The following is a 10,966-nucleotide window of genomic DNA, read 5'->3' as shown; positions in this document are numbered from 1 at the left end:
CATAGAAGAACGAAATTTAGGGAACCAAGTCGCCTTCCTGTACTGTCATTACCTGAAAGTATCATCAAGTTTGGGTGAAAAAATAATTGCTGAGATTTCTGGAGATTCGTAATTTTTGGAAGCTTGGCAACCCCTTTCCATGAAAGTGTTTCTCGCCAGTCACTGCTTAGGGCTACATCAAGAGGAAACAAAACATAAGGATAGAATGTGAAACTACTTTACTGTGTCAAGTTTCAAGAAGCTAGTACAAACCGTGTTGGATTTAGAGTTCCAAATACATGTATCCATATAGGAGAAAACAGAGTGAAACCTAAAAATTCAAACTGTTACTGGAAATGAACGCTTCAACATAGAAGAACAAAATTTGGGGGACCAAGTCGCCTGAGTGTTCTGATCATTACCTGAAAGTATCATCCAGTTTGAGTGAAAAAATATTTGCTGAGATTTCTGGAGATTCGTAATTTTTGGAAGCTTGGCAACCCCTTTCCATGAAAGTGTTTCTCGCCAGTCACTGCTTAGGGCTACATCAAGAGGAAACAAAACATAGAGATAGAACGTGAAACTACTTTACTCTTTCAAGTTTCAAGAAGCTAGCACCAACCGTGTTGGATTTAGAGTTCCAAATACATCTATCAATATAGGAGAAAACAGAGTGAAACCTAAAAATTCAAACTGTTACTGGAAATGAACGCTTCAACATAGAAGAACGAAATTTGGGGAACCAAGTCGCCTTCGTGTACTGATCATTACCTGAAAGTATCATGTAGTTTGGGTGAAAAAATATTTGCTGAGATTTCTGGAGATTCGTAATTTTGGAAGCTTGGCAACCCCTTTCCATGAAAATGTTTCTCGCCAGTCACTGCTTAGGGCTACATCAAGAGGAAACAAAACATAGAGATAGAACTTGAAACTACTTTACTGTGTCAAGTTTCAAGAAGCTAGCACAAACCCTGTTGGATTTAGAGTTCCAAATACATCTATCAATATAGGAGAAAACAGAGTGATACCTAAAAATTCAAAGTGTTACTGGAAATGAACGCTTCAACATAGAAGAACGAAATTTGGGGAACCAAGTCGCCTTCGTGTACTGATCATTACCTGAAAGTATCCTCCAGTTTGGGTGAAAAAATATTTGCTGAGATTTCTGGAGATTCGTAATTTTTGGAAGCTTGGCAACCCCTTTCCATGAAAGTGTTTCTCGCCAGTCACTGCTTAGGGCTACATCAAGAGGAAACAAAACATAGAGATAGAACGTGAAACTACTTTACTGTGTCAAGTTTCAAGAAGTTAGCACAAACCGTGTTGGATTTAGAGTTCCAAATACATGTATCAATATAGGAGAAAACAGAGTGAAGCCTAAAAATTCAAACTGTTACTGGAAATGAACGCTTCAACATAGAAGAACGAAATTTGGGAAACCAAGTCGCCTGAGTGTACTGATCATTACCTGAAAGTATCATCAAGTTTGGGTGAAAAAATATTGGCTGAGATTTATGGAGATTCGTAATTTTTGGAAGCTTGGCAAGCCCTTTCCATGAAAGTGTTTCTCGTCAGTCACTGCTTAGGGCTACATCAAGAGGAAACAAAACATAGAGATAGAACGTGAAACTATTTTACTGTGTCAAGTTTCAACAAGCTAGCACAAACCGTGTTGGATTTAGAGTTCCAAATACATGTATCAATATAGGAGAAAACAGAGTGAAACCTAAAAATTCAAACTGTTACTGGAAATGAACGCTTCAACATAGAAGAACGAAATTTGGGGAACCAAGTCCCGTTAGTGTACTGATCATTACCTGAAAGTATCATCCAGTTTGGGTGAAAAAATATTTGCTAAGATTTCTGGAGATTCGAAATTTTTGGAAGCTTGGCAACCCCTTTCCATGAAAGTGTTTCTCGCCAGTGACTGCTTAGGGCTACATCAAGAGGAAATAAAACACAGAGATAGAACGTGAAACTACTTTACTGTGTCAAGTTTCAAGAAGCTAGCACTAACCATGTTGGATTTAGAGTTCCAAGTACATCTATCAATATAGGAGAAAACAGAGTGAAACGTAAAAATTCAAACTGTTACTGGAAATGAACGCTTCAACATAGAAGAACGAAATTTGGGAAACCAAGTCGCCTTCATGTACTGATCATTACCTGAAAGTATCAAGCAGTTTCGGTGAAAAAATATTTGCTGAGATTTCTGGAGATTCGTAATTTTTGGAAGGTTGGCAACCCCTTTCCATGAAAGTGTTTCTCGCCAGTCACTGCTTAGGGCTACATCAAGAGGAAACAAAACATAGAGATAGAACGTGAAACTACTTTACTCTTTCAAGTTTCAAGAAGCTAGCACCAACCGTGTTGGATTTAGAGTTCCAAATACATCTATCAATATAGGAGAAAACAGAGTGAAACCTAAAAATTCAAACTGTTACTGGAAATGAACGCTTCAACATAGAAGAACGAAATTTGGGGAACCAAGTCGCCTTCGTGTACTGATCATTACCTGAAAGTATCATGTAGTTTGGGTGAAAAAATATTTGCTGAGATTTCTGGAGATTCGTAATTTTGGAAGCTTGGCAACCCCTTTCCATGAAAATGTTTCTCGCCAGTCACTGCTTAGGGCTACATCAAGAGGAAACAAAACATAGAGATAGAACATGAAACTACTTTACTGTGTCAAGTTTCAAGAAGCTAGCACAAACCCTGTTGGATTTAGAGTTCCAAATACATCTATCAATATAGGAGAAAACAGAGTGATACCTAAAAATTCAAAGTGTTACTGGAAATGAACGCTTCAACATAGAAGAACGAAATTTGGGGAACCAAGTCGCCTTCGTGTACTGATCATTACCTGAAAGTATCATCCAGTTTGGGTGAAAAAATATTTGCTGAGATTTCTGGAGATTCGTAATTTTTGGAAGCTTGGCAACCCCTTTCCATGAAAGTGTTTCTCGCCAGTCACTGCTTAGGGCTACATCAAGAGGAAACAAAACATAGAGATAGAACGTGAAACTACTTTACTGTGTCAAGTTTCAAGAAGTTAGCACAAACCGTGTTGGATTTAGAGTTCCAAATACATGTATCAATATAGGAGAAAACAGAGTGAAACCTAAAAATTCAAACTGTTACTGGAAATGAACGCTTCACCATAGAAGAACGAAATTTGGGGAACCAAGTCGCCTTCGTGTACTGATCATTACCTGAAAGTATCATCAAGTTTGGGTGAAAAAATAATTCCTGAGATTTCTGGAGATTCGTAATTTTTGGAAGCTTGGCAACCCCTTTCCATGAAAATGTTTCTCGCCAGTCACTGCTTAGGGCTACATCAAGAGGAAACAAAACATAGAGATAGAACGTGAAACTACTTTACTGTGTCAAGTTTCAAGAAGCTAGCACAAACCGTGTTGGATTCAGTGTTCCAATTACATCTATCAATATAGGAGAAAACAGAGTGAAACCTAAAAATTCAAACTGTTACTGGAAATGAACGCTTCAACATAGAAGAACGAAATTTGGGGAACCAAGTCGCCTTGGTGTACTGATCATTACCTGAAAGTATCATTCAGTTTGGGTGAAAAAATATTGGCTGAGATTTCTGGAGATTCGTAATTTTTGGAAGCTTGGCAACCCCTTTCCATGAAAGTGTTTCTCGCCAGTCACTGCATAGGGCTACATCAAGAGGAAACAAAACATAGAGATATAACGTGGAACTACTTTACTGTGTCAAGTTTCAGGAAGCTAGCAGAAACCGTGTTGGATTTAGAGTTCCAAATACATGTATCAATATAGGAGAAAACAGAGTGAAACCTAAAAATTCAAACTGTTACTGGAAATGAATGCTTCAACATAGAAGAACGAAATTTGGGGAACCAAGTCGCCTGAGTGTACTGATCATTACCTGAAAGTATCATCCAGTTTGGGTGAAAAAATATTTGCTGAGATTTCTGGAGATTCGTAATTTTTGGAAGCTTGGCAACCCCTTTCCATGAGAGTGTTTCTCGCCAGTCACTGCTTAGGGCTACATCAAGAGGAAACAAAACATAGAGATAGAACGTGAAACTACTTTACTGTGTCAAGTTTCAAGAAGTTAGCACAAACCGTGTTGGATTTAGAGTTCCAAATACATGTATCAATATAGGAGAAAACAGAGTGAAACCTAAAAATTCAAACTGTTACTGGAAATGAACGCTTCAACATAGAAGAACGAAATTTGGGAAACCAAGTCGCCTGAGTGTACTGATCATTACCTGAAAGTATCATCAAGTTTGGGTGAAAAAATATTGGCTGAGATTTATGGAGATTCGTAATTTTTGGAAGCTTGGCAAGCCCTTTCCATGAAAGTGTTTCTCGTCAGTCACTGCTTAGGGCTACATCAAGAGGAAACAAAACATAGAGATAGAACGTGAAACTATTTTACTGTGTCAAGTTTCAACAAGCTAGCACAAACCGTGTTGGATTTAGAGTTCCAAATACATGTATCAATATAGGAGAAAACAGAGTGAAACCTAAAAATTCAAACTGTTACTGGAAATGAACGCTTCAACATAGAAGAACGAAATTTGGGGAACCAAGTCCCGTTAGTGTACTGATCATTACCTGAAAGTATCATCCAGTTTGGGTGAAAAAATATTTGCTAAGATTTCTGGAGATTCGAAATTTTTGGAAGCTTGGCAACCCCTTTCCATGAAAGTGTTTCTCGCCAGTGACTGCTTAGGGCTACATCAAGAGGAAATAAAACACAGAGATAGAACGTGAAACTACTTTACTGTGTCAAGTTTCAAGAAGCTAGCACTAACCATGTTGGATTTAGAGTTCCAAGTACATCTATCAATATAGGAGAAAACAGAGTGAAACGTAAAAATTCAAACTGTTACTGGAAATGAACGCTTCAACATAGAAGAACGAAATTTGGGAAACCAAGTCGCCTTCATGTACTGATCATTACCTGAAAGTATCAAGCAGTTTCGGTGAAAAAATATTTGCTGAGATTTCTGGAGATTCGTAATTTTTGGAAGGTTGGCAACCCCTTTCCATGAAAGTGTTTCTCGCCAGTCACTGCTTAGGGCTACATCAAGAGGAAACAAAACATAGAGATAGAACGTGAAACTACTTTACTCTTTCAAGTTTCAAGAAGCTAGCACCAACCGTGTTGGATTTAGAGTTCCAAATACATCTATCAATATAGGAGAAAACAGAGTGAAACCTAAAAATTCAAACTGTTACTGGAAATGAACGCTTCAACATAGAAGAACGAAATTTGGGGAACCAAGTCGCCTTCGTGTACTGATCATTACCTGAAAGTATCATGTAGTTTGGGTGAAAAAATATTTGCTGAGATTTCTGGAGATTCGTAATTTTGGAAGCTTGGCAACCCCTTTCCATGAAAATGTTTCTCGCCAGTCACTGCTTAGGGCTACATCAAGAGGAAACAAAACATAGAGATAGAACATGAAACTACTTTACTGTGTCAAGTTTCAAGAAGCTAGCACAAACCCTGTTGGATTTAGAGTTCCAAATACATCTATCAATATAGGAGAAAACAGAGTGATACCTAAAAATTCAAAGTGTTACTGGAAATGAACGCTTCAACATAGAAGAACGAAATTTGGGGAACCAAGTCGCCTTCGTGTACTGATCATTACCTGAAAGTATCATCCAGTTTGGGTGAAAAAATATTTGCTGAGATTTCTGGAGATTCGTAATTTTTGGAAGCTTGGCAACCCCTTTCCATGAAAGTGTTTCTCGCCAGTCACTGCTTAGGGCTACATCAAGAGGAAACAAAACATAGAGATAGAACGTGAAACTACTTTACTGTGTCAAGTTTCAAGAAGTTAGCACAAACCGTGTTGGATTTAGAGTTCCAAATACATGTATCAATATAGGAGAAAACAGAGTGAAACCTAAAAATTCAAACTGTTACTGGAAATGAACGCTTCACCATAGAAGAACGAAATTTGGGGAACCAAGTCGCCTTCGTGTACTGATCATTACCTGAAAGTATCATCAAGTTTGGGTGAAAAAATAATTCCTGAGATTTCTGGAGATTCGTAATTTTTGGAAGCTTGGCAACCCCTTTCCATGAAAATGTTTCTCGCCAGTCACTGCTTAGGGCTACATCAAGAGGAAACAAAACATAGAGATAGAACGTGAAACTACTTTACTGTGTCAAGTTTCAAGAAGCTAGCACAAACCGTGTTGGATTCAGTGTTCCAATTACATCTATCAATATAGGAGAAAACAGAGTGAAACCTAAAAATTCAAACTGTTACTGGAAATGAACGCTTCAACATAGAAGAACGAAATTTGGGGAACCAAGTCGCCTTGGTGTACTGATCATTACCTGAAAGTATCATTCAGTTTGGGTGAAAAAATATTGGCTGAGATTTCTGGAGATTCGTAATTTTTGGAAGCTTGGCAACCCCTTTCCATGAAAGTGTTTCTCGCCAGTCACTGCATAGGGCTACATCAAGAGGAAACAAAACATAGAGATATAACGTGGAACTACTTTACTGTGTCAAGTTTCAGGAAGCTAGCAGAAACCGTGTTGGATTTAGAGTTCCAAATACATGTATCAATATAGGAGAAAACAGAGTGAAACCTAAAAATTCAAACTGTTACTGGAAATGAATGCTTCAACATAGAAGAACGAAATTTGGGGAACCAAGTCGCCTGAGTGTACTGATCATTACCTGAAAGTATCATCCAGTTTGGGTGAAAAAATATTTGCTGAGATTTCTGGAGATTCGTAATTTTTGGAAGCTTGGCAACCCCTTTCCATGAGAGTGTTTCTCGCCAGTCACTGCTTAGGGCTACATCAAGAGGAAACAAAACATAGAGATAGAACGTGGAACTACTTTACTGTGTCAAGTTTCAAGAAGCTAGCACAAACCGTGTTGGATTTAGAGTTCCAAATACATCTATCAATATAGGAGAAAACAGAGTGAAACCTAAAATTCAAACTGCTACTGGAAATGAATGCTTCAACATAGAAGAACGAAATTTGGGGAACCAAGTCGCCTTAGTGTACTGATCATTACCTGAAAGTATCATCCAGTTTGGGTGAAAAAATATTTGCTGAGATTTCTGGAGATTCATAATTATTGGAAGCTTTGCAACCCCTTTCCATGAAAGTGTTTCTCGCCAGTCACTGCTTAGGGCTACATCAAGAGGAAACAAAACATAGAGATAGAACGTGAAACTACTTTACTGTGTCAAGTTTCAAGAAGCTAGCACAAACCGTGTTGGATTTAGAGTTCCAAATACATGTATCAATATAGGAGAAAACAGAGTGAAACCTAAAAATTCAAACTGTTACTGGAAATGAACGCTTCAACATAGAAGAACGAAATTTAGGGAACCAAGTCGCCTTCCTGTACTGTCATTACCTGAAAGTATCATCAAGTTTGGGTGAAAAAATAATTGCTGAGATTTCTGGAGATTCGTAATTTTTGGAAGCTTGGCAACCCCTTTCCATGAAAGTGTTTCTCGCCAGTCACTGCTTAGGGCTACATCAAGAGGAAACAAAACATAAGGATAGAATGTGAAACTACTTTACTGTGTCAAGTTTCAAGAAGCTAGTACAAACCGTGTTGGATTTAGAGTTCCAAATACATGTATCCATATAGGAGAAAACAGAGTGAAACCTAAAAATTCAAACTGTTACTGGAAATGAACGCTTCAACATAGAAGAACAAAATTTGGGGGACCAAGTCGCCTGAGTGTTCTGATCATTACCTGAAAGTATCATCCAGTTTGAGTGAAAAAATATTTGCTGAGATTTCTGGAGATTCGTAATTTTTGGAAGCTTGGCAACCCCTTTCCATGAAAGTGTTTCTCGCCAGTCACTGCTTAGGGCTACATCAAGAGGAAACAAAACATAGAGATAGAACGTGAAACTACTTTACTCTTTCAAGTTTCAAGAAGCTAGCACCAACCGTGTTGGATTTAGAGTTCCAAATACATCTATCAATATAGGAGAAAACAGAGTGAAACCTAAAAATTCAAACTGTTACTGGAAATGAACGCTTCAACATAGAAGAACGAAATTTGGGGAACCAAGTCGCCTTCGTGTACTGATCATTACCTGAAAGTATCATGTAGTTTGGGTGAAAAAATATTTGCTGAGATTTCTGGAGATTCGTAATTTTGGAAGCTTGGCAACCCCTTTCCATGAAAATGTTTCTCGCCAGTCACTGCTTAGGGCTACATCAAGAGGAAACAAAACATAGAGATAGAACTTGAAACTACTTTACTGTGTCAAGTTTCAAGAAGCTAGCACAAACCCTGTTGGATTTAGAGTTCCAAATACATCTATCAATATAGGAGAAAACAGAGTGATACCTAAAAATTCAAAGTGTTACTGGAAATGAACGCTTCAACATAGAAGAACGAAATTTGGGGAACCAAGTCGCCTTCGTGTACTGATCATTACCTGAAAGTATCCTCCAGTTTGGGTGAAAAAATATTTGCTGAGATTTCTGGAGATTCGTAATTTTTGGAAGCTTGGCAACCCCTTTCCATGAAAGTGTTTCTCGCCAGTCACTGCTTAGGGCTACATCAAGAGGAAACAAAACATAGAGATAGAACGTGAAACTACTTTACTGTGTCAAGTTTCAAGAAGTTAGCACAAACCGTGTTGGATTTAGAGTTCCAAATACATGTATCAATATAGGAGAAAACAGAGTGAAGCCTAAAAATTCAAACTGTTACTGGAAATGAACGCTTCAACATAGAAGAACGAAATTTGGGAAACCAAGTCGCCTGAGTGTACTGATCATTACCTGAAAGTATCATCAAGTTTGGGTGAAAAAATATTGGCTGAGATTTATGGAGATTCGTAATTTTTGGAAGCTTGGCAAGCCCTTTCCATGAAAGTGTTTCTCGTCAGTCACTGCTTAGGGCTACATCAAGAGGAAACAAAACATAGAGATAGAACGTGAAACTATTTTACTGTGTCAAGTTTCAACAAGCTAGCACAAACCGTGTTGGATTTAGAGTTCCAAATACATGTATCAATATAGGAGAAAACAGAGTGAAACCTAAAAATTCAAACTGTTACTGGAAATGAACGCTTCAACATAGAAGAACGAAATTTGGGGAACCAAGTCCCGTTAGTGTACTGATCATTACCTGAAAGTATCATCCAGTTTGGGTGAAAAAATATTTGCTAAGATTTCTGGAGATTCGAAATTTTTGGAAGCTTGGCAACCCCTTTCCATGAAAGTGTTTCTCGCCAGTGACTGCTTAGGGCTACATCAAGAGGAAATAAAACACAGAGATAGAACGTGAAACTACTTTACTGTGTCAAGTTTCAAGAAGCTAGCACTAACCATGTTGGATTTAGAGTTCCAAGTACATCTATCAATATAGGAGAAAACAGAGTGAAACGTAAAAATTCAAACTGTTACTGGAAATGAACGCTTCAACATAGAAGAACGAAATTTGGGAAACCAAGTCGCCTTCATGTACTGATCATTACCTGAAAGTATCAAGCAGTTTCGGTGAAAAAATATTTGCTGAGATTTCTGGAGATTCGTAATTTTTGGAAGGTTGGCAACCCCTTTCCATGAAAGTGTTTCTCGCCAGTCACTGCTTAGGGCTACATCAAGAGGAAACAAAACATAGAGATAGAACGTGAAACTACTTTACTCTTTCAAGTTTCAAGAAGCTAGCACCAACCGTGTTGGATTTAGAGTTCCAAATACATCTATCAATATAGGAGAAAACAGAGTGAAACCTAAAAATTCAAACTGTTACTGGAAATGAACGCTTCAACATAGAAGAACGAAATTTGGGGAACCAAGTCGCCTTCGTGTACTGATCATTACCTGAAAGTATCATGTAGTTTGGGTGAAAAAATATTTGCTGAGATTTCTGGAGATTCGTAATTTTGGAAGCTTGGCAACCCCTTTCCATGAAAATGTTTCTCGCCAGTCACTGCTTAGGGCTACATCAAGAGGAAACAAAACATAGAGATAGAACATGAAACTACTTTACTGTGTCAAGTTTCAAGAAGCTAGCACAAACCCTGTTGGATTTAGAGTTCCAAATACATCTATCAATATAGGAGAAAACAGAGTGATACCTAAAAATTCAAAGTGTTACTGGAAATGAACCCTTCAACATAGAAGAACGAAATTTGGGGAACCAAGTCGCCTTCGTGTACTGATCATTACCTGAAAGTATCATTCAGTTTGGGTGAAAAAATATTGGCTGAGATTTCTGGAGATTCGTAATTTTTGGAAGCTTGGCAACCCCTTTCCATGAAAGTGTTTCTCGCCAGTCACTGCATAGGGCTACATCAAGAGGAAACAAAACATAGAGATATAACGTGGAACTACTTTACTGTGTCAAGTTTCAGGAAGCTAGCAGAAACCGTGTTGGATTTAGAGTTCCAAATACATGTATCAATATAGGAGAAAACAGAGTGAAACCTAAAAATTCAAACTGTTACTGGAAATGAATGCTTCAACATAGAAGAACGAAATTTGGGGAACCAAGTCGCCTGAGTGTACTGATCATTACCTGAAAGTATCATCCAGTTTGGGTGAAAAAATATTTGCTGAGATTTCTGGAGATTCGTAATTTTTGGAAGCTTGGCAACCCCTTTCCATGAGAGTGTTTCTCGCCAGTCACTGCTTAGGGCTACATCAAGAGGAAACAAAACATAGAGATAGAACGTGGAACTACTTTACTGTGTCAAGTTTCAAGAAGCTAGCACAAACCGTGTTGGATTTAGAGTTCCAAATACATCTATCAATATAGGAGAAAACAGAGTGAAACCTAAAATTCAAACTGCTACTGGAAATGAATGCTTCAACATAGAAGAACGAAATTTGGGGAACCAAGTCGCCTTAGTGTACTGATCATTACCTGAAAGTATCATCCAGTTTGGGTGAAAAAATATTTGCTGAGATTTCTGGAGATTCATAATTTTTGGAAGCTTTGCAACCCCTTTCCATGAAAGTGTTTCTCG

Source organism: Spermophilus citellus (genome assembly GCF_964194105.1).
Source record: "Spermophilus citellus genome assembly, chromosome: X".
NCBI lineage: Eukaryota > Metazoa > Chordata > Mammalia > Rodentia > Sciuridae > Spermophilus > Spermophilus citellus.
The sequence above is the reverse complement of the archived record's forward strand: the minus strand, read 5'-3'. Positions refer to the sequence as shown.